This window comes from Pteropus vampyrus, unplaced genomic scaffold (assembly GCF_000151845.1).
Source record: "Pteropus vampyrus isolate Shadow unplaced genomic scaffold, Pvam_2.0 Scaffold67, whole genome shotgun sequence".
NCBI lineage: Eukaryota > Metazoa > Chordata > Mammalia > Chiroptera > Pteropodidae > Pteropus > Pteropus vampyrus.
In genome coordinates this window covers 2891164-2916983 of record NW_011888848.1, presented here as the reverse complement: position 1 = coordinate 2916983, position 25820 = coordinate 2891164, and the positions used below count along the sequence as shown (strand labels likewise).

General features: G+C 32.9%; 1 long non-coding RNA gene across 1 annotated transcript; it reads right to left on the bottom strand.

Annotated features, from left to right (window-relative positions):
- Positions 1–217: 217 nt before the first annotated feature.
- On the bottom strand, positions 218–21002 carry LOC111740697. The gene is made up of 3 exons (XR_002780710.1): positions 20992–21002; positions 15625–15627; positions 218–367 (listed from the first exon to the last, which is right to left on the bottom strand). It is a non-coding gene; the product is annotated as an uncharacterized LOC111740697 (long non-coding RNA).
- Between the last annotated feature and the right edge of the window lie 4818 nt (positions 21003–25820).

Below are 25820 nucleotides of genomic sequence, written 5' to 3'. Positions count from 1 at the left end.
TCAGTTTTTACCACTGTAAAATGGACAGAATAATATCTACCTCACAATATTATGATAGAAATTAAATAAGGTAATTCATAAAGCATTTAACAGTGAGTTAGCTCCATCTTAGGGAAGATGTGTAGAGAAGTGAGGCATAGGTTTGTGAGCAGAAAAAGGAAAGACTTTCTCAAGTCTGTTCACATAACAGTAGTCTCTGACGTTTTTGGCACCAAGGACTAGTGCTCCTATGAGAATCTAATGTCTGATGATCTGAGGTAGAGCTGAGGGGGTGATGCTAATGCTGGGGAGCAGCTGCAAATACAGATGAAGCTTTGCTCAGTTAGCCTGCTGCTCACTCCTGCTGTGCGGCCGGATTCCTAACAGGCTGGTACCACCGGTCTATGGCCTGGGTTTTGAGGACACCTGCACTAGAACATATATCTGGGGAACTGCAGACTAGTTACTGCACCTGCTGTCCCTGCTCAGGCAGTTGTAATAAATAAACATGTAATCGAAGAGCCAGTTTACTTCTTTTGTACTGCTGATTAACACCCCTGCATGGAGGACACCAGAATGGAGTAAACATAGCAGCTCACTTTTCTCTTTTAATCTGCGTGAGCAGGCTCATTACTTAGTTTGTTCTCCTTGCTCTAATTATTAGTGAGAGGACTGAACTCCTGGGGAAGAATACCAAAGTGATCATCAATGCCTGAGCTTAGTAAGTGCATAATAATTGGATATTTTGTTGTTAGTGTGGTACTTGTTCATCTCACATGCTTCAGGGCCATTCGGTTGAGAAGAGGAATAGAAGACATGAACTTGGCAATTTTTATAGGTACCTCACATTGCCACAGGGAGGAATCAGTTAAAATTTCAAAAGCAATTGCTTTTGTTGGGTACACACTCACACACACACACATACACAGCCAAAATAAGCCCTAAATCAAGAAAGAGGTATTTTAGGTTCTAGCTTGAGTACAAAACCTCAATGTAAAAGTCAGTTAATCTATCAGAGCCATTTGAGCTTCAGTTTTTATATATATTAACTCAAAATTATGGATTAATTTATCTTTAAGATCAATCTCAGTATAAAATTAGAAAAATTTAGCTGTGGCACAGCTAAAAGTACCAGAGACTAAACCAGATACTCTTAATGGACAGCCAGTTCATCTTCCAAAAAGACTTTGAGGCATGACTGTTCTTCCCATTAAGGAAAGAAACTAAGTTTAACACAGATGGAACCAGCTCTCTCAATAATATAGCATACTCGTGAATGTTCCAGCAAAATCTGTGTTCTCAGCTATATTATGCATTGGAAGCAATTTTACCTGCTGTCTGGCACTTTATCTGAAATCATTAGATCATATATAATGAATCAAAATGACACTCAACAACTCAGAGTTCAGTAACAATGCCAGTGTTTACATATTTTGCTAAACTTTTATCTGTTAAAAAATCTGGAATTCTCATGCAAGAAGATTTTTTTCTTTGTTGGTTTTTCAAGTACATAAAACTGCAATAAAACAGAGTCAATGGAAAACAGCCTTTGGCCCGAGACTTTTCTCTACTTCCTAATTTTAGTCAGCTCAAAAGCTTGTCTTACACAATTGTGGAAACAGTGACTCTGGTGTTAGGCTAATCAGGAACTGCAGAAAAACTAGAATGAATAAAATAAGTTTAGTCATGAAGTGTTTTTGAACTTTCATATAGGTTTGGGTTTTAATTCATCTTAGCGACGAAAACTCTAATATGTTTAGATTTTGTGTAATCTGATTTATCAACCATCTTAGAATTCATATTATCTGTCCCTAAAATGTATCTGTGTTTGCCTTTATGCTTCTTCTCCAAAATAGAAAAAATAGAGAGAGTAAATTTCATATAGTTACATGTATCAAAATTAAAATTGAAATTACTTAAAATTTTAAACTGCTTAAACGATCTCTATTATTATAAAGCTATATACTGGTGTAATCAATACTTTTAAGGGACCAAAAACGTTTTCTCCTGGGAATCAGGTAAAATACAGTGTAATAACGTTACTATAAGTTTATTTCTACCTTAAAAGAAAAAGATCAAGGCAATAATAACAGGTGCTGGACTAGGTAAATCTCTTGAGATTATAAAAATAACAACGAAGGGTTTCAATGGAAAACGCTAAGTGCTGTAAATGTTGGAAGAGCAGATTGAAGATTAGAATTAGAATCCACATGGGAAAGAAGGAGGTACACTCTTTATCATAAATAATGTAGATACTTAATTTGAAATCAAACATGAACCTGAAAATGTGTCATATAATCTGGCTAAGTACACCTGGGTTTTATTAAGATGGTGTGAGCCAAAGACCACAATATTTTAGACAAGCTTGAGCAGATCCTTTGCTAAACTGAAAAACATACTATATGTCTTGCTATTGGAAAATAAAACCTCCAAACCCCAATACACCAATTTCAAGTAACTAATTAATGGGCTAAACTTCCAAAGGCACACACTATATTTGGAAATCAGTATAATACAATGTTTAACAGCAATCATTTTATAGTGATACACTCTGAGATTCAAATCCTGACATTTCTATTTACTCGCTGTATGTTAAGCAGCACACTTAAGTTCTTGTCACTTCAATTTTTTGTCTATAAAATGGGTATTATTATAATCTGTTGTTATAAGATTTTTGTGCAAAATAAATGCAATGTGTGCAAAATGCATGATATAGTGCCTGTACATAATAAGATTCTAAATAATGGCTACTCTTATTTGTATTAAATTTTGTTAAATGAGTGTTAACTTAGTGCTATTTTTAGACACTGTTAATTCATGAAATACTTAAGTTAAAAAAAAGAACTGTACCTATTTTCAGTTGCTACCTCACACATCCTTACATCCTTACAAACACAATCCTATAACTCTTTAAGAAGTTTTTATGATAAACTCTGAAATTTTTATTTTCCTATTCTCATATCTACAGAAAAGCTACAAGTAACTCAAATACAGCCTTTCTTCAGATTTACCAATTGGTTGGTTCTATTTTTATCCCATTTGCTTCATTATATTCTCTCTCTTCTGCTGTCCGCTTTTCTTCTCTCTTCTCTCTCTCCCATTTTCCACACACACACACACACACACACACACGCACACACGCACGCACGCATGCACGCACTTTATTCTAAAACAAGTGAACATTGGAGTGTGGTTTTTTTTTACCCTAAATGCTTCATTGCATATGTCCTAAAAATATGGGTATTTCCTTACATAACCTCAGTTTAGCTATGAAAACCAAGAAATTTAACATTGATATGATACTGTTATCGAATACACAGTTCATATTCAAATACGATGAATTGTTTCAATTATATCCTTTATATCCATTTTTTCCCAGTCTGGGATCTACTTCAGGATCGTGTATTGTATTTTGTTTTCATGCGTCTTTAGTCTCTTTATTTAGAACAGTTCTTCAGCATTTTTTAATGTTTCTTGACTTTGACATCTTTAAAGAGTGCAAGCCCACTCTTTTTATAGAATGTCCCTCAATTTTTTCTTTTTTTCTTTTTTTCTGGTTTTCTCATGATTAGATTTAGCTTATGCATATTTTGAAAGGAATACCATTGAAGTGATGCTATATCCTCCTCAATGAATCTTATTAGTAGCTACATGATATCAGTTTACAGCAGTTTTGATGATGTTGGGTTATTGATGATGATGAAGTTAGGTTCTGCGTGGTTAGGATGGAGATTTCCAGGTGTCAATTGTGATTATTAACCATAAGATACTTTGGTGCTATAAATAAAAAAAAAATTGTCGAACATTTTCCAAATTTGATGACAATTATAAGATTACAGGTCAACGAAGCTCAATAAACTTAAAACTGATTTAATGTACAGAAATCATCCCATGGTAAATTATAATCAAATTCTGAAAATGAACTTTGTAAAGAAAATTTTAAAAATGGCTGAGAAAAATGATACATGATATATAGAGGAAAGTGAAGTAAGAATGACTCAGCTTCTCATCAGATGCTATGCCAGCTAGAAGACATTGGAATGATATCTTAAAAATGCTGAAAGAAACAAATTGTCAACCGAGAACTCCCAGTGAAAATGACCAGGGAACATAAAGTGAAAATATCCTTCACAAATGCAAAATTATCTTTTTCAGAAATAGATTAGTTGAGAGAATTTGTTGCTGGTAGATCTGAATAAAAACAAATATAAAACATAGTTCTTCAGGCTAAAGAAAAAAGATAGATGAAAACTTGGACCTACAAAATAAAATTTAAAAAAAAGAATGCTGAAAATAATATTTTGCTAAATATAAAATATATTTTATTTCTTGTTTTAAATTTTTCAGAAAGTTCTTAATTGTTTAAATAAGAAAGTATGTGGGAGTTAATAACATATGTAGAAGTTTAATGTATAAAACCAGTAGCAGTAAGAGTGGGACATGGAATGCACTGTTGTAAGATTCTTGCACTATATGTTAAAAAGCATAATATTATTTTAAGGTAGACTGTGGTCAGTTGATGATGCATATTATAATTCCTAGAGAAACTGCTACAAGTTTAAGAAATTCTAGTTAATACTGGGAAAAATAATAATAATAAAATGTACTCACCTAATCCCAGAGAAGTCAGGAATAGGGACTATAGAACCAATGGGAAAATAGACAACAAATATAAAGATAGTAGATGGAAACTCAGTTATATTAGTAATTACATTAAAAGTAAACGGCAAAGACTTCAATAAAATTTCAGTGGGTGAAACTGGATTTAAAAAAAAAAATTAGACCCAGCTATATACTGTCCGTAAGAGAATCACTTTAAATTTTAAGACAGTTATGTTACAAGCCTGGAAAAATGCATACCATGGAAACATTAACCATAAGAAAGCCAAAAGATGGACCATATTACTATAATACTTTAGGGAAAAAAATAGTATCAGAGATTAAAAAAAAATACTTCTTAAAAATAAATAGATCAAGTAAACAAGAAGATACAAACAATCTTAAATGTCTATGCATATGTTTCACAATATACGAAGCAAAAACTGTCAGATCTGAAGAAAAAACAGAAAATCTGCAATTATATTCATATTGCTCTTTCAATAATTGATAGAATGAATAGACATAAAATGAGTAAGATTAAAAAGTTTAAACAAATTATCAATTTTACTTAATTGATATATATAGAACACTTAACAGCAGAATGCAAATTTTTTCAAATGCATATGAACATTCACTAAATATGCTAAAAACTAAGCTATAAAACAGGTATTAAAACATACTCTTTTACTATTTAAAATGAATTGAAATGAATTGAAACATATAAAGTGTGTTCTTTCACTACATGGGAATTAAGTTAGAAACTAAGAAAGATATCTGGAAATCACCAAATATTAAGAAAGTAAATAACATTTTGCTAAATAATCCGTAGGTTAAAGAAAAAAATGCAAAGGTGATTATAATATATTTATAACTGGTTGAAAGTAAAAACTCAATATATCAATCATATCAAATTATGCAAAAGATAGCTAAATCAATGTTTAGAAAAAAATTTATAACTTTAAATGCTTATTTTAGAAAAACGATCTAATATCAGTGATCTAAACTTCCAATTTAACAAGCTAAAAAAAGAGAACGAAATAAAATAAATATAAGAAGAAGAAAGGAGAAAATAAATATAAAACCAGAAGTTTAAATAGAAAATGAATAAACGTTACAGAAAATTAACTATAAATAAAATCATTAATCCTGTTGGTAGACTGATGAAGAAAAAAGGAAGACATGAATTTCCAATGGCAAATGAAAGAAGGGACATCACAAGGATCCTACATTAAAAAGCATAGTAAAATAATATTATGAAGAATTTTATGTGAATGAATAGATTGCTTAGATAAAATGAACAAATTCTTTAAAATACTAACAGAATTGACTGAAGGACAAAATTGAATAGGCCTATATCTACTACAGAAGTTTACAACTAAAATATTTCCAACAGAGCAAATTCCAGGCCCAAATGGCATTATTGGGGAAGTCTAGTAAGCATTTACAAAGGAAATAATACCAGCCTTACCCAACAGTAAAACGGAACACATTTCAATTCATTTAATGTACTGGCACAACCCTGACACCAATATAAGAAAACTACAGATGGATATTCTTCATTAATATAGATGGCAAAAATATTACTAAAAAAAATTACTAAATTTAATCGTGATCAAGTGTTGTTTATTTCCAGGAAGCAGTATGACTTAACAATTGAAAACCAAATGATTTTATCATATTTTACCAACATATTTACTGTATTAATAGACTAAATAAGAAAATCTATGTGATTGCAATAGATGAAGAAAAAGAGGACAAAATTTAATATCCATTTATTATAAAAACTAAGAATGGAAGGAACTTAAACTGACATAAGGCATATAGAAAACATCGATGGCTACTATCAAATAGCTTTGATTTTCTTAAAAGATGTTACTGTATTAGAGGATCGACATTGAATTCTTTTGCTGGCATGTTGGACTCTTTCCTGAGTAACAATAGTTAAGTGCTTTGAGATGAGGGAGCCCATGTTTTTGGCCCATAAATATCATCCATCTCTGCCAATATGGGTACTCTATTAATGATCTCATTACTAACCACTGAGTATCTAAGGATAGAGTCTGGCTGACATCTACTGGTCAAGTCATTCTGTTGACTTGGTGGTTTCATTCACTTCTACAGTGGATGGTCTCTAGTGGGCACTGACTTGTAATACTAAGGTCCTCATACTTTGTTCCTTCTCCCACAGACTCAGCTACATGTCTCTATCTCAAGCATCTTCATCTTTGATTTTCCTTTTCTCTTTTCTCGCTCCTGACCAACCATCCAGGCCATTCGCCATTGCCTATTCTTATAAAGACAGTCCTCACTTTGCATGGTGTCATAACAACCATGCAAGGAGAAACCATGCAAAGTTATCTGAATAATCAATAAGAAAGATTATAATTGCTCGGTAACATTTAAACATTTTTTAAAAACAGTAGATACTCTTACTGATGATTATAAATACATAGGAAAATAAAATAATTGTAAAATATTTATTTAGTAAACTATTTTAAAACATTGGAAACATTGAGAATAAAGTGCTTTGTTTCTTTTTCCATTTAATTTTTTCCAAATTTATTGAGATGCAATTGACAAATAAAGTTATAATTATTTAAACTAACAATATGAATAATTTTATATACATATAACATTGTGAAATGTTTACCTAAATTAAATTATTTTACACAGCCATCACCTTACCTGTGTGTGTGTGTGTGTGTGTGTGTGTGTGGTGTGAATGCTTAAGATCTACCCTCTATTTCTGGTATACAATATTATTAACTATAGTCACTATGTTGTATGTTAGCCCCTCAGAATTTATTTGTCTTGTAACTGAAAGTGTTTTATTTCTTTGTTAAAAATTATTAGAATTCGTTTGAACATCACTTGTCTTCTCATCATATAACTTACAATGTGGAGCAAAAAGTTTTTCTATATGTGGCTTCCAACATTTTGTCCTTTAATGACATGAAATGCTTCCAAGAATTCTTCTAATGCAAAGACTTTTTAAAGGGTTAGTTTTTTGAGAACATCTTTATCCTTTTCCTCACACCTACTTTCCTGATTTATGTTTACAAGTTTACCTTCGCTGAGTATCTCTGGTTGCATATCTAGTCTCTCAGTGAGTGACAATGTCAACATTTCTATGGCCAACAATAACTTCTACAACTTAATTTATGTCTGATTCAAATCTTGCAAAATTATTCTACAATGCAGCAAAAACTTTTACCATACTACACACAATTTAAAGAAGTAAATGCTCCATTTTAGCCAGAAATGTCTTTCTGTTCCTAGTGAAATTTAAAATAAAAGATGTTGAAGTGACTTAATCTTGTTATTTATTTTAATCTTTTTCAATATGGTTCATATTGTAACTTCATGTAGATTTACATCTCAGTCTATCTTTATTTCTCTGTCACCACTTCTAAGTCTTCTAATCACATCCAATTTCACGTTGAGTGTTATTACTTTTTCCCTCTTTGCTGCACTTTCATCTTTGTTCACTGATTCCCTTTTTTAATTATCCAATTTAGCAAAATGTTGTATGGGTTTATAACTGGAAAGCATGCTGGCAACACAACTGCATTTTTGCTATCTGTGCATGAACTGAATAATAGACTGCAGTGACCAACTGCTGTTATATTTTGAAAGAAGTGATGTGTTTGGTCACTGATCCCAATGCACATCTGTTATTTACATAGTGATTTGTAGATTGAGGAGTTAGCAGCAAAGTTTGTACTTTATGGAGTCACTCACAATTAATATGCCATGGTAACTAGATTTTGAACCATGTTGTTGGAAGACTGATGTTATTTAACCAAACCATGGTAACTGAAATTTATGCATTTGGAACTCGTGCAAAGTGAGAACTGCCTGTATATCCATCAGGGCACTTCTCTTTCCATACAAAGTGGATGACCAAGTGCATTGCCCAAAACTCTGGAGGATTTCATTTCTACACTGTATTTCAGAATGGGAATATAGTGCAACAGGACATTTCCAACTTGCCACTGCATATGAAAGTGACTCATCCTTAAAACAACCTTGGGCTTCGTCCTCCTCCAACAGGTCATGAAAGCTTCATAAAGCCATACGTGTGAGATTGAGAGGTGTGAATACAAACTTGATAGGGGCATGGAGGTCTGGGTCACCTGTTGCTGCTCAAGCCTAATCCCTGAACTAATTCTTGACTCAGAGGCCCTGATTTAGTTGTAGGCAAAGCTCATTGGCACTATTTACAACAAAGCAAACATGAATGAGATATACAAGTGAATAAATAAAAAGTTGAAAGGTAATAAATCATGTAGTTTTTGAATACAGCATTTAAAGCCCATCTTTACTGAGTTCTTAACCCAAATTCTCTCTATATAATTTAGGACCTTTACCAAGATACTTCACCCCTCCATGCTTTGGTTTCATCATCTGTAAAATGTAGATAAAATATTATACTTGCTTTACCCTCTCTTCTATAGTAAGTAAATTTTTTGTCGGGCACAAAACTGACAGGTGGTTTTCCCAGTATCATTTGCAAGTTGTGTGTATCATTGTTACTAACATGTAACCAAAGGAAACTAACCCGAACTGATGTGTGAGATTTGGTTTAGCTTTCCTGAAAAAACACACCAAGTTTACCTTTTGCCTCCCTTCATCTTCATCCATTTTTCCACCCTGTGGCCTGAAAGTTGTCTGTACAGGCATACCTAGTTACAGTGAGCTTTGCTTTATCGCACTTCACAGATGTTACATTTTTTATAAATTGAGGGCAAGACCCTCCATTAGCAAAAAGATTACAAGACACTTTACTTCTATACTCACTTTACTGTGGATGTCTGGAACCGAACCTGCAGTGTCTCCAAGGTCTGCCTGTATTCACTTTTGACCATGAAGATGAGGGCCACACCCTAGGCATGGCAGAGTAAACTGCTGGGAGGACCTGGATTCCTGCAGACTTTTTGAAGTAGAGCCCTTCACCAGCCTTTGCCTCTTACTTGCAGACATTTCGTATGTGCGAAAGCAGTGAACCTTTCTGTTGTTTAAGCTATTGTTATTTGGGGTCTTCTCTCACTTGTAGCCAAATCTAATTCAAATTCATTTGCATACATCATATATTAACTAAGTAAACATTTGTAAAGCATATATATAGCCTTTAATATATGCAAAACACTAAGAACTATGTCTGGCAACTTATTTACTTTAGCTATTATTGGTAATCAAATACATATTTAGACAATGAGAAACCGAATTTTCATCTCTTATGTGGGCTAAATAACAAAATAGCTGATAATACTCAATAGTAGAAATGATGTGGGATGTTTAATTTTCAACTTTGTTCATCAAAGTAGAAATTATCCGTATTTTCTGGGTACAGGGTATTTTTTTATGTATTAAACTTTACAAGGAGCAGATCTTGCAACTGAATCAAATGAAATTAAATTATCTATATGGAAAGAGAGTCATGAAATAGAGAAATAAAGCAAAATTTAAAGTTTATTATGTTAAAATAATGTATTTGTATATGTTGAAAAAACAAATAGTACTACAAGTCTTGAAAGAAAAGAGCAACTGCTTGTCTACTCCTCTTCCTCCCAAGTCTACCCTACTTTGAAATCTTTTAACTTTTTGTTCTATTAGCCTCTACTTTTCTAAATAATATCCTTAATACTATTCTTTGAATTAAAAATTTTTTAATGTCTACTTTGTGCTTGTTAAAGTAGATTAAAATTTAGTACACACACACAAGCACACTTCTCCCTAACCTTCCAATATACCACAATTTCTCATTGTATCAATAGTAATGTTTATATCATCATGATTAAGTAAGCAGTTTTTACAGCTAAACCATATTGTACACAATCATTATCTTTCTTTTCTTTTACAATTTGGTTTTCTTTTAGTTGGGAATTATCTTGTTTCTTATTTGTTTAAATTTCTGTGTGACTAGTGCTAATTTTTCTTAAACTTTCCTATAGAGCTGCCCTAAGCCCTCTCAGAAGAGTTGCATGCATAATTACTCTGTCAATTCCATTTCTGTACCCATCCTGCAGCCTCTGTCCATTCACTCCAATTAGGCTTGTGGATCTCCAGGCCGGACACATAGCTGGTAGCTGTCTCTGCCTTCCTTCCGTGATGTTTAGATTCCATGTATCAGTCTGAATTTATGCCATCACTTTGGTGATAGGCCATATCCACTAGCCTCCTGAGGAAAGGTTCATAGAGAATGTATGTTTGAAGATTTTGTGAAATGAAAATATATTTTTCTATCATCAAATTTGATTTTTAGTTTAAAGCAGTACAGAATTTTAGTTTAGAAACCATTTCCCCTGAGAGTTTTGAAAACATTGCTCTGCTCCAGTATCACTATGGAGATGTCTGGTGCCGTTTGATGCTATTGGGTGTTGCATCTCTGGATTAATAATATTATACATATTTTTTGTTTTACTCTTGATCTTTTTGTCTTTCGTTCTAATTTCCAGGAAATTTCTTTAACTTTGTCATCCATCCCTGTGGTAATTATCTGCTGTTATGTAACAATCTACCCCACACATAGTTCTTTAAAATATCTATTATATCTAATGATTCTGTGGGCTAAGAATGTAGGTAGCACTCACTCATTTTAGGTAATGTTAATGAAGATTACTTGGTAATATTCGGTTGATAAGTGAGCTGGTCTGAACAGTCAAAATAGTTTACTTACATGTCTGAAGCCTTGGCAGGAGGCAAACTACTGACCAGTTTGCCTACATATACCTTCTTCGACATGTCGGTATCAGAGTGGTCAAATGTCTCACACAGTAACTGTGACACCCAGAAAGTCTTCAGTGAAAGCTTTAGGGATTGGTCCTGATGACCTTACCACAAGTCCCAAATGTCACTTCCAGTACATTTTATTGGCCCGGTAAAGTCAAACTCTCCACCTCTCAATGAAAAGAATAGCAAAGAATTTTTAAGCATCTTTACTGGGTCACCCTTCAAATACATACTCACATACATATATTTAATTACTAAAAATTCTTTCTTTTTCTCTGATCAAATCTTTTTTTTTTTTAATCTTTTCAGGGAAGCACCATCTTTATTTCATCTATCTATCTATCATCTATCTATCTATATCTATCTAGCTATATAATATTTTTTAGTTTTATTTCCCTTCATTCTCTTTCTGTATTCTTTTGAAGTTTTCCTCTGTTTGATTGTTTTATTTATTTATTTTCATGTGAAGGATTTTCTAACAGGACTGGAGATCTTGCCTACCCTTAAGAAGGAAACTGGACACAGTCTGGGGTGGAAGGGTTTTTATCCACTGGTCAGCTTTACATAACAGAGCTAAGTTCTTCTGTTCCATGAGCAGTTCCACAAATATCAGTTCCCTCTATTTAGCTAGTCAGTTTCTCTTATGGATAATTCTACCTGGGGATGAGGACTGCTGCCTAAACTTGGGACCAAATATGGTAAATAGTTGTGTGTTGACTCTGCGTGCTTGGGGCCCAGCAGATCTGTATGTTCAGTACAGTCATTTGCGCCACCCCCACCCCCCCCAACACACACAGAGGCCTTTTTGTTAACTTTCTCCAGGGAGTAAGTCTCGATTTCCTGCTGTAGTCAGTGAGGGTTATAGGGGTATATGTTGTGGAAAGATAATTTCTCTTATGTAGGCTTTTAACCCATTCTTCTGTCCATTCTTCTGTCTCTTCTGTGTCTTTATTGTTATCCTCTGTGACAGCAAATCCTTCTAGTCTTAAATGTTGTCCCTTGATATTGCCCTCTGTGGACATTTAGATTTCACCTTTCTATGCTCTGCCAAGTCAGTTTTCATTCATCAATCCACTTTGTAGCTTCAAAAAATTTGGTGGCTTTTTTATGGCATTTTATCTCATATCTTTTATGCTCTTGTGGGTTTATACTTAAAATATATTTGCTGTAATTATAATGCAGTTTTGGGAGGTATTGAAGATAAACATGTATGTTTAATCTCCATGCTTTATAAAGAGTCTCAAATATCCTTTTAACTTTTTTTTTTGTACTAGAGTTACAATTAAGAAGAAAATTCAACTGGTTTCTTATAGTTCAGAATGATTGATGTGAAGATATTGTGATATTCCATTTGAATATGTTTAGTGGAGATATTAACATTAAGAGATAAAGAGGAGAGAGGATCTTGGCTAATCATCACCCAATATACTTGGAATAATTACAGAAAATTTAACTGTTCTAACAGCAGTCTACTTTTTATCTGTTTTTTTTTTTTCTTTGAGAAACATTCAAATTGATGTATATTACAAAACTATACATTTATCAGATTTTTCCAGCCATGCTTGTGGGGAGAAGAATACTGCTGTTTCTGGAACAATAGAAAATAAAAATGAAATGGATTATAGTTACATAGTTATATATTTCCCACTTGGAAGTCTTCTTTCAAGACGATACTCTTGCCAGCGCAGGAATCTGTAGTCATTGGCTTAGGCTCTGTTCCTGTTTAATTCCTTTTCCCCTTCTCTACAACTCTTATTTTGCTGTTTTCTCAGAGGCTATTCCAGGTTCTTTTCAAAATATGAGTAATTAGTTCCATTGCTGTTCGGCAAATGAATCTTAATCGCCCCAAATCTTTCTAGGTAAGCTTTTGACAAACATGTAAACATTTCAAGGGTAGTAAGAGGCCACATAGGCCAAGGGAGGGGATTTGGGAGGAGAGTACTTAGGAAGATAGTCCTTAAAACATAAAGTAAATGGATGAGAATGTGGGTGAGTAGGTTGTCAGGAGGTGACAGGGAATGATAGGTGGAGGAGAGATAAATAGGTATTTGGCCATTGGCCAAGTAAACTTTGAATTTTAATCAATATACTTTTTTCATTTTAATAATGTGATTATTTAAGCTGTAATTCAGTTAACTGTAAACAGTTTAAGTTCAGTTCAGTTATATCTAAAAGCTCATTTTGCAATTCCATTTCATTTCAGATCTATAGATTTGTTTATTTTTACTGAAGAAGTTTACGTGTACTTCTAGCAAGACCCAAATATCCATTCATTCTCTCTCTTTTAATAAGAGATTTCTGATTTTATTTAAGGTGGCAATGTGCCTAGATAAAAGATTGTATTTCATATCCTCCTCTGACTTGAGTCAGGCCATATGATGATGCGCTGGCCAGTTTGATTTAAATTGAATTGTTTTATGGGACTTCTTGAAGTTTTATATTCCACTTTCTAGCCAGGAAAGTGTATATGGAGGCACCACAATGTTCAAGGAATGTGGGTGCAAAGATGGAGGCAATGGGTCCCTGAAATCTTCAAAATCCCTAATTCCCAGCTCTTGGCAAGTTTTCCTCTTGACTTACTTTGTGTAAGGAAGGTACTTTAAACCATTTTGTTCTGATGTAGTTACATTCAGCTAAGCCTAATTCTACTGGATACAAAAGAGCATTCTTTGAAAACTTTAAAGATTTCAGAATCTTAAGACGTTTGTTTATACTCTATGAACTGTCACCTAAATTAAGAAATCATTTTCTGCTGAAAAAAAAGTTTATTAAGAACATTTCTTGCTTTCATCTTAAAGCAGAGGGCCTAGTATATAGTAGGCATTGAATAAATATTTGTTATGCGAATGATCACATAACTTAAAAATTAACTATTGAGGGCCTACATATACCTGTCAGTATAAATATACATAAATAAATAAACACTGTCTCTGTCATAATGAGATTTCTAATTTTATGGGCGATATAAACAATTAGCACTTTTCAATATGAAAGGAATTTAGTCTCATAACGGAGGCACATGCAAAGTATTGAACTGCAAGAAGTAAAGTGACAGATCCATACAAGTGGGATTTAGGCCTTTTCTGAAACAGTGATAAAGCAAGGAAAGTAGATTGGGAAAGATTGAAAAAACATATTTAGGAATCTTGATTTTGTTGTCTAGCTAAGTGAGAGACATTCAATTAAATTTTATGAGGATAATTCTTGTGGTCCTGAGAAAAATTTACTGTAGAGGCAGAGACTGAAGGCCAGAAAGGAGTCTAGTCAGAAGCAAGTCTCTGATTTCCTCACTCTAAGAACAAAGAGGGAGAACTAATTTCAACCCTGTGAGTTCCATGGAACTGAAGTCAAGACAAAAGGAAAGGTTTTCAAAAAGGATTAGAATGTGGGAGACCAGTTGGGCAGAGACAGAGTATTGGGAAAGGAACCATGGATGGACAGAAAGATAGGGGACTGATATTGACATATATTGAAGCTCTAAGCCCCAATGTGAGTATATTTGGAGATGAGACCTTCAAGGAGAAGATTAATGTTAAATAAAATCATAAGGATAGATCCTAATATGACAGGACTGGGGACTTTATCAGAAGAGGAAGAGACACCAGAGATTCTTCTCTCTCTAAGCAAACAGAGAAGAGGCCATGCAAGGACACAGTGAAAAGGCTACTTGCCAAGAAGAGAGCATTATCTAAAACCAACCCTGAAAGTACCCTGATCTTGGACTTCTAGCTCCTTCTAGCTCCCACAATTGTGACAAAATGATTTCTGTCGTTTAAGCCATCCAGTTTGTGGTATGCTGTGATGGCAGACTGAGCAGACTAATACAACCATACAGGTTGACCAAATAGAATAGAATTTGAGGGAGACATGTGCATTACTTCTAAGGGAAGACGTGGATGCTTCTCTCCATACCTGTGCCAGCCTCTTCACTCCATTTGTGGGAAGGAGAAACTGGTCAGACTGAGCACAATGATTGAACCACATTTATTAAGTTTCTCCATCTATAAAACAGTAATTGTACTGGTACTGATATCACAATTTTGTTATGAAAAGTAAACACATTAATGGTGCAGATACATAAGCAAAAAGTAATTGCTCAATAATATGAGCTATTTTTATTTTAACAAAAAATTTGCACTGGCCCAAAATTTGTTTTATGCATTCTGCCAAAGTAAAGACCCAAATCTATGACTCACAGAAAGAAATTTGGGAATAGTTGACATGGTATTTATGTGTATCAGCATAAATTGGCATCACACTGAATTCTGTACCATATTAGATTAAATTATGGAAGGCTGTTCAAAGCTATAACACCCACTACTATGCTTTTATCTTCCCATAGTGAGTTGCCACGAAAGATAAAATTGTCAAAACAGACTTAACATGAGTCATAGGTCTTGCCCAACAGCAAACTACTAATGAGTCAAAAGATACAAGCAAGAAGCAGGCACACATGTAGTATTCCTTTCCTGAGGGGCTTGAGCCTTCAAAACTAGCTTCCTAATTGTCCCTTTTCCCACACTGAGAGTAACAAACAAGCACAGACAATGTGTGGTGTGCGTGTCAGCTCAGTCACTCAGGTTTAAAGTTTCTTGGTTTTTATATGTGTTTAGTTGTTCTGGGGCAAAAATGTTGCAGGACTAATTTCTATTCTCTAGCCAGCTATATCCCATAATTGCATAAATTCTAGGTTTATTTATAGCAATCAGTATAGATATACAAGCATATCCTGCTCCAGTCATCTTTTAGATAAGAACTCCATATAATCTACTGTGAACGTGTTTCCCAGAAAGTGTAGATAGAGGTCAAGATTTCCTTCGGCTTGTTGTTAACTCTTCTCTATCCTACGTGGCCTCCTGCTGGAAGGTGAGGCAGGTTAAAATAGTATTTAAGAGCCTGGCTCTATATCCGTCTTGCCTGGATTCAAATTCTAGCTTTATAATCATAACTGAACGTTCTCCAGTGAAATGGCTGTGGGGATTTAATGAGTTAATAAATGTAAATTACTTAGAGTAATACATGGCATACAGTAAATTCTGAAAAATATTAGCCAACAAATTTAAATGTTGCTCTGATTCTAGAACAGGATCTGTGAATTAGACCTGTATCTACTACTACTTACTGTCTATTAGTTCTTTCTCCTCTGCTCATAAACATGCCATAGCTCTCTATCCTATAAGGACATCTTCTTGTCCTTTTACAGTTCCCACGTCGCTATATATTTCTTAACAGGATAAGGAAAGGAAAGGTTCCTCAAATAAAGCAAGATATCACTTGATTTGCTGATAAGAGAACAATAAAATAGAATTAGGGGTTGGTCATTTCTCTGATTTACCATGGTACAGTTCTCAAAGAGTTCTGGGATTTTATAAAGCGCTAGCAACCTCACAGAGAGACAGTTACGTGCTTGGCTTGAAGCTTGCTGAAATAGTTCTTTAATGATGTTAATATATTTTATTTAGTTGCCTTTTCATCATCCACACTGACCCAGGCTTATAATTGCCTCATAATTCTATTCTCTGTCTAACATTTTACCGCTTTTGCTCTTCCACACCACTAATTTGCCCCCCAAATCTCTCAAAACTAGCCACCTAAATTAATAACCTGTTCAAGTCACTCTCCTTCTTAAAAATCATCTCATACTCAAAATTTCGTGCAAGATAAAGTCAAACTCTTTTGTTGGGGCTTGTCAGAATGTGATCCCAAACTCACTCTCCAGTGGTGTCATTCACCATTTACTGTGGCCTAATCAGCTCCCCAGACACCTGGATCATGCCGTGATCCCCAAAGGCATCATGTGGACTTTTGTGTGTTTTGTTTTTAATTTCTTAGCCCTGTGACTTTGATCACTCTCTTTCTTCTGTTTGAATTGCTCCTTGAATTAAACACCTATCTTTAATTTCTGGTTTAGGAAGCTTCCTTGATTCTCCTAGGTAGTTGGCTTCTTTTTGTAATTTCACTTGGCACAGTGGTTCTCAGTAGTGAAATGTGGAAGGGGATGAGATTGCTCTAGGGACTTGTTCAGAGTATATGACATTCCAGTCTTCACCTATTTTGGGGAATTAATGATGAAGTCTTTTGATTGGCACGCTTCTTAACAGAAGTTTAAGTAGATCATTATTATTTATTCACAGACCTGTTTCTCATTATAGATTGAGCTTCTCAGTGAAAGTAACTCTATCTTAGTCACCCTCATACCCAACATACATAATATAGGTACAACATGAAATTATTTTTTACATTGTACCTATATTTTTATATCGTGCCTATCATCTGAGTTTCTCAAATTATTAAACTCAGTTTATCAACTTTCAGGTTGAGACTCTGGTTCCAAACATACATGGTAAAAGTTCCTTTCATGGTGATAGAGATTAATATCTTAAATTAACTTATATTTAAGTTATTCTAGAGGTTCTGCTCTATGATTTTAGAGCATTTGTTTCATTTCCTTCTTATTCAGATAATAATAGTTCACTCTTCAAATCCCCATTCACAGGGTTTTAAGGAGGAATGTAGAAAACATTGCATGTGTATATAAATTATGCTTTATTTGCCTCTCAATCATAATAAGTTTATTTTAAATGTGCTATTCAGAGAGAGTCTAATACACTTAGAAAATATGTTGATTTATTTAATGATGTATAAGCTATAATCTTTTAAATATGATTTTCACTTTTCTGGAAACAAAGTAGAAGAAAAATGAGAGCCCTCTGGTGGGCAATATTTTAAATTCCAAATGTCATATAGAGTATTTTCCTGGTAGGATTTTATAAAGATTAAACACACATTATGTTCCTAAAGAGATCAGTAAAAAATAGTAAGATGAACTTTAAAAAGTTTTTTCAACTCCTTAAATATAATTTAAGTACATTAATTTTTCACAGAAAGTGTCTGATTCTAAGTAACTCTTCTAATAAGATCAATTCAAATTCATAAAAAACTCACAAAACACATAAGCAAGAACAAAAATTAAAATAAACTCATCTTCTTATCTTCTCATAGTGAGTTTAAATGAAAGTCATAAAATTAAAACCCAGAAAAGAGATGCAATTAGAAGTTTCAAAGTGCAAATTATGTAATAAACAGATGCATATATACATATATATATATTTTTTTTCTAAATTGAAGTGAAATTCTCAAATCATAAAATTAAATAGTTTAAAGTGAACAATTTGGTGGTTTTCAGTATGTTCACAATGCTGTGTACCACCACCTCTAGCTACTTCCAAAACATTTTTATTACCCCAAAATAAAACCTCATATCCATCAAGCAGTTACTCTCCTCCACCTGTCCTTCCCCCAGTCTCTGGCAATCACCAATCTGCTTTCTTTTTCCTACAGGCTTACCTATTCTGAATATTTCATATAAATGAAATCATACAACATCTGACCTTCTGTGTCTGGCTACTTTCAATTATCATAATGCTTTTGAGATTCGTTCACATCGTAGCATTTATCATCACCTCATTCCTTTTTATGGCTGAAAATGTTTGTATATTATATATAATATATTAATATATAAATTATATAAATATATAGCATATATGTTACATATATATAATTTTTATCTATTCATCTGTTGATGGACATTTGGATTATGTTTACTTTTTGGCTATCGTGAATGGTGCTGCTGTGAACACTCATGTATGAGTACAGCAGGTCCGGAATAACATCATTTTGTTCAACATCATTTCATTATAATATTGATGAGATGTCATAGGAACTTAACTCTTATATATATCAATTAGCCTATGGTAAAAGCGGTTTGATTTATATGTCATTTTGCCACAGTTCCAAGAACGTGTCAGGGACATTGAGTGAGGACTTACTGTACTTGTTTGAGTACCTGTTTTCAATTCTCAGGGTCATATATATGGGAGAAGAGTTGCTGAGTCACGTGGTAATTCTATGTTTAACTTTTTGAGAAACAACTAAACTTTTCCATGCAACTGTATCATTTTACATTCCTACCAGCAATGCATGAAGGTTCCAATTTCTCTACATCCTAATACTTGTTTTTTTAATTATACACATTCTAGTAGATGTTAAATGATCATTTATCTCTTTGTGGTTGTGATTTACATTTCCCTGATGGGTAATGCTGCTGAGCATCTTTTCATGGGCTTGTCATTTGTGGATCCTTGGAGAAATGTATGTTTAAGTATTTCTGTTCTTTGCCTTTTGTTGTTGAGTTGTAAGAGACTTCGTATATTCTGGGTACCAGAGTTTTATCAAATATATAATATGCAAATATTTTCTCCCACTCTATAGGTTGTCTTTTCACTTTCTCGATAATATATTTTGACATGCAAAAGTTTTTAATTTTCATGAAGTCCAATTCATCTTTTTCTTTTGTTGATCATGCTTTCAGTATCATATCTAAGAATCCATTGCCAAATTAAATGTCATGAAGATTTACTCCTATGTGCTTTTCTAAGAGTTTTATACTTTTAGCTCTTGAATTTTGGTTTTGATTTATTTTGAGTTAATTTTTGTATATGGTGTGAGGTAGCGATTCAACGTTATTCTTTTACCTATGGCTATACAGCTGTCACAGCACCATTTGTTGAGTAGACTATTCTTTCCCCTTGAGTGATCTTGGCGTTCTTGTCAAAAAGCAATTGACCATAGATGTATGGTCTTATTTTGAACTCTCAATTATATTCCATTATTTATATGTTTATCCTTATGCCAGTACCACACTGTTTTGATTACAAAGCTTTTTAGTAAGTTTCGAAGTTGAGAAGTGTGAACATTCTGACTTTGTTCTTTTTCAAAATTGTTTTGCCAATTCATGCATGGCCCTTGACATCCACATAAGTTTGAGAAGGAGTTTTTCCTTTTTGACAAATAAGACCATTGGAATTTTGATAGAATCTTTATATCACTTTAAGTAGTCTTGCTGTTTTAATGTTGTTAAGTCTTCCAATAAAGAGCATAAATGTCTTTCCATTTAGTGCAGTCTTCCTTATTTTCTTCATAGTTTTAGCAATGTTTTATAGTTTTCAATGTATAACCTTTTCACCTTCTTTGTTAAATTTATTTCCACTATTTTATTCTTTTGTGTCATTATAAATTGAATTATTTTTTTTTTAATTTTTCTTTTTGGGTTATTCTTTGCTGGTGTGTAGAAACACAATTAATTTTAGTGTTTCAAGCATGTACACTGCAACTTTGCTAAATGTGTTTATTAGCTTTAATTGTTTCTTTGTACATAATTTAATTGGTGCACAGATGTCTTTAAAACTTTGAGAGAAAGTAATATATAGTTCTGGAGCTTTAATCATGATATTACAATCCTTTAAGGCAATATATTTCAAGTAATTATGCATTACTGTTATAATTAGATAAAAACAAATTTTTGTTTAATTCAATTGTATTTCATCTAACATTATGATTCTAGCAGAATACCATGTACAATAAGTTTATAATTATTTCTTAATTTACAGGACAAATTTCAAAAGATTAAAGACCCTCATTTTTAATCATTTTATTAAGTTAAATCTAAGAATTGGTTTGATCCTAATTTCTCCCAATCTATATAAATGCCTATTCCTGTATATGCAAGCCTTGTGAGTAAATTATTTGCACACAAAAATTTTTAAAAATCTATAAACTTCTATACTATAATGAAGTTCTAATAATAAAAAATTAAAATATGATGCCTACGCACTAAGAAACAAGAGCGATACCTATGGTTCAGAGCCTGAGTTTGTAGTTAGGGAAAGACAGAAAAAGCAAGAGGTGAGCATTCTCTGTGGAATGTTACTGAAGATGGTGAAGGGAGGGTAACTTTCAGTAGAGAGAATAGACGCAAAGAGACAATATTGGCTGCAAGCATTAGAAGCAGCAACGGCAAGAAAAACAGTGACAAATTCTTTCCCTCTTATACCATACCATACAGTTTCAACATCACAGAAAATCAGTGAATATTGAACCATAAATCAACTGTAAAACAAACTCAATAAAAGTGATCTTTCAGCCAATTAGTTCTAGATTATCTACATGTCCTTAAAGTCTAATTATTTTTTCAGGAACCCCAACAAGTTAATTTCAGGGGTGTGCTCATTACACACCCCTGAAATTAGGAAGTACTATGACTTCTTCAGGAAAACCTGTTTGTGTCCTGTAATAGGCATTTTGATTGAATTTATTAAATTCTAAGTGAGGAAAACAAAGAGAGCAAAGCTCCCTCTGGAAGATACAGGAGAGATTGTGACCTTTAAAAAAAAGACAGTTCCCTCCACCCAACTATATCTGTTTCTTTCTGGTAGTAAAATAGCTACTTGAAGAAACACAATTCTTGAAACATAGTTTCTGTATTGAAGCTTCCAGCTTTGTTCTTCTTCAGGATTGTTTCAGTGATTTGAGGTCTTTTGTAGTTTCATGTGAATTTTAGAATTGTTTTTCTTTTTTTATTTCTGTAAAAATGTCATTCGTATTTTGACAGGGATTGCATTGAATCTCTCAATTACTTTAGGCATTTTTACAATGTTAAGTTTTCCAATCCATGAACACAGGATGTCTTTCCATTTGTTTCTTCTTTAATTCCTTTCAGCAATATTTTTTAGTTTTTAGTGTACAGGTAATTCACTTGCTTAGTTAAGTTTATTGCTAAATAGTTTATTCTTCTTGATGCTATTGCAAATGTGATTGTTTTCCTAATTTTCTTTTCAGATAGTTTGCTATTAGTGCAATGGTTTTTATATATTTATTTTTTATCCTGTACTTTCACTGATTTTGTTTAGTATTTTAGTTGCTGTGTAGTCTTTATAATTTCCTATTTATAAGATCATGTCATTTTCAAACAGGAAAAATTTAACTTCTTCCTTTCCAGTTTGGATATCTTTTATTTATTTTCTTAACTAATTGCTCTGGCTAGTGACAGTCACACAACAAAACGGTAGCATTCCCATATTAGAAAAAAAATAACAAGTAAGATAACTCAGTATGTCTTTACCATATCATTATAAAGAATAAATTTAAGAATGTATTTACTCTTTTATTTACAATGAACTTACTCTCCAGAGTAGTACAATATTGTCATATAGTCTAGCTCCTAAAGAATAATTTGAGATAAGTAAATTTTATGGTCTGAGCCTGTTGATTTATAGTTTATTATAATATCCAGGCTAGCTAACCTGTATAAATAATTACAATCAAAACAATTTTTATAATTTTTATATAAGTTCATAAACACATTTTTGGATAAAAGATAACACAATTCCCCTTTAACTTCTTTAAAAAGAAAAATTAAAATAAGCATTTCAGTTACAAGTCAAGTCTTCATTCAGAAGGTATTATAAATATCAAATTTCTCCTCAAAGATGCCACTCTATCTACAGTATTAGTTTTTAACCTATTTAAGTGTAAGTAATTGGGTTTTCAAGCAGCATGAAAAAAAATCTTAATCTCTCAAAGCAAGAAATCAAACTACTGATAAACCTATCTCCGAATCCTGGGAAATGCAAATTATCTCCTGACAAAATGATGCTCTTAAAAATGGTGGCTGCTGCAGTTGAACATCTTATCATATATCTGTTGTCCATTTATATGTCTTCTTGTGAGAAGTGTCTGTTTCAAACCTCTGCCCATTTTTAAACAAGATTGTTAGTTTTTGTTGTTGTTGAATTGTACGAGTTCTGGATATTAACCTTTTATCAGAGGGGTTGTTCGCAAAGATCTTCTCCCATTCACTAGCTATTAGGGAAATACAAATCAAAGCCACAATGAGATACCACATCCCACCTGTTAGAATGGCTATTATCAACAAGACAAGTAATAACAAGTGTTGGAGAGGTTGTAGAGAAAAAGGAAACTTCTTACACTGCTGGTGGGAAAGTAAATTGATATAGCAACTTTGGAAACAGTATAGAGGTTCCTAAAAAATTAAGAATAGATTTACCATATGACTCAGTAATCCCTCTTCTGGATATCTACCCCCCAAATTAGAAAACATTTATCCATAAAGATACATGTACTCGTATGTTCGCTGCAGCATTATTCATAGTTGCCAAGACATGGAAGCAAATTGAAGTGTTCTTCGATAGATGATTGAATAAAGATGTGGTACATATATACAATGGACTACTACTCAGCCATGAGAAAGAATAAAATACTGTTGTTCACGACAACATGGATGGATCCTGAGAATATCATGCTAAGTAAAATAAATCAGATGGAAAAAGTCAAGAACCAAATGATTTCACTCATATGTAGGGCATAAAACTGAAAGCAACAAACAAACAAGATAAACAAATAAAAACTCATAGACACAGACAACAGTTTAGTGGTTACCAGGGGGATGGGGGTAGTGGGGAGGAAGATAAGGGTAAAAGGGAGGAGATTTGTATAGGGAAGGGAGGAGATTTAACTGTGGGTGGTGAACACATAGTGCAATATACAAATGATATATTATAGAATTGTACACTTGAAACATATATAATTTTGTTAACCAAAGTCACCCTAATGTGATAAAATAATTGTACAATTGAAACATATATAATTTTATTAACCAAAGTCACCCTAATAAATGTGATAAAATTAAAAAAAAATGGTGGCTGCATTTTTTCTGGTATGTTCTGAATAGAATGGATCATAGTTTCCAGAATTTTAATTTTTGAATATCAATGTTCAAGAGACTAAAGAATATTTCTGGAAAAGCAAATCTCTCTTTGGCTTCGTGAAGTATTTGTTTCCCAAATTTGTGTTTTTCCTCTTAGGATCAAATCTCTCCTGTCAGTGTCTCAAAAATTAGTAAAATTATGACTTCTTTCCAGACGGCTGTGTTACGGACTGAATTGTGTCCCCCCAAAGTTCATAGGTTGACACCTAATACTCAAAATGACTTGAAGGTCTTTAAGGAGGTAATAAATGTTAAATGAGGTTGTAAGTTTGGGCCCTAATCCAATAGGACTGATGTCCTTATAAGAAGGAAAAGACACCAGAAATTCCTCTCTCTCTCTCTCTCTGCACTCAAATAGAGAAGAGGCCATGTGAGGCACAATGAGAAGGCAGCCGTTTGACAGCAAGGAAGAAAAATATCACTAGAAACCAACTCTGTGGGCACCTTGACCTTAGACTTTCAGCCTCCAGAACTGTGAGAAAATTAATTTCTGTTGTTTTTCAACCATCTACTTTGTGGTATTTTGTTATGGAAACCCTAAAAGACTAAGACAGATTATGAAATAATCTGTGTAGGGGTGGAGGTGAAATTTATTATAAAGAATTGGTTTTTGTGATTATGGAGCCTGGGGAATTCAAAATCTTCAGTGTAGATTAGCAGACTGGAGATCTAGGAGTCAATGATGCAGATAATGTTTCAAGGCAGTCTGACGAAGAATTCCCTTTTGCTTGGAGAGGCTAGTCTTTTTGTTCTAGTTAGACTTTCAACTAGAACAAAGGATGAGGCCCATCTATGTTATAGAAGGCAATCTGCTTACTCAGAGTTCACAGATTTAAATGTTAATCTCATCCAAGAATACCTTCCATGTTGACACATAAAATTAACCATTACACCTTATAAAGGCTTTTTTCAAATTATACTGGAATTAAGCAATATACAATCTAAAATTAAAGCATTATTTTCTCCTTTCAATCTTTGGAATATCTGCTTTCAATCTTTGAAATAATACCATTTCTATAAAAATCTTGAGACATATAATGTAGGTCTTTCACTGGCTAAGTCATTGTTTCATCATAATATGTAGTTGCCTGAGGGAAATCATCTTTCAATGTGTGGTTAAGAACATTCTTTCCACATTCGTTTAAATAGTTTGTTATTTTTTCCCTTTTTTTCTTTTAACTCTAATATGTAACTTTTAAAATTATTTAAAAATAATTTTATTTTTGAAAAAGATAATTGATATTCACCAAGAAGCCCTTCTAACAGGGAAGAATTTAAGAGTCAAGACAGATATTTTATTTCTTCTATTTGGTTAGCCATAAAAATATTATATTTTTATATTATGTATTTTATAATATATAAATATATTTATAATATAAATGTATATATTAAATATATTTATATTATAAATATATCTATATAAATATAAAATAATATATTATGATGTGAATATGTTATATATAAATATATATTTAATGTAACTATATTAAATTTTTATATTATATATTATGTCTATTTTTACATATACTACTATTTATTAATAATCAAGCTCTTTCATGTCTATGATGGATTTTGGTATCATGGGCTCTGTTGTCCAGAACTTAAGTCATCTATAGCTTTAGTTACTTTTACCTATTTTATATCTACTATGTCTGTGCACCAATAGCCATGTCCATAATTTCTTTCTAAGTGGCAATCTTCTCTCTTTTTATTTCATTACTATTAATTTAAGATTATCAGTCTTACCTGGGATATCCATACTCTTACTTCCTTACTTTGTGCTCCTTTATCCAGCCTAAAGGATTTACTCAGTGTCTCTTAATGATTCAAATATTTTAATAAAAAAGTGTTTTTTAGCTGAGGATGCTATAACAAAATATCACGT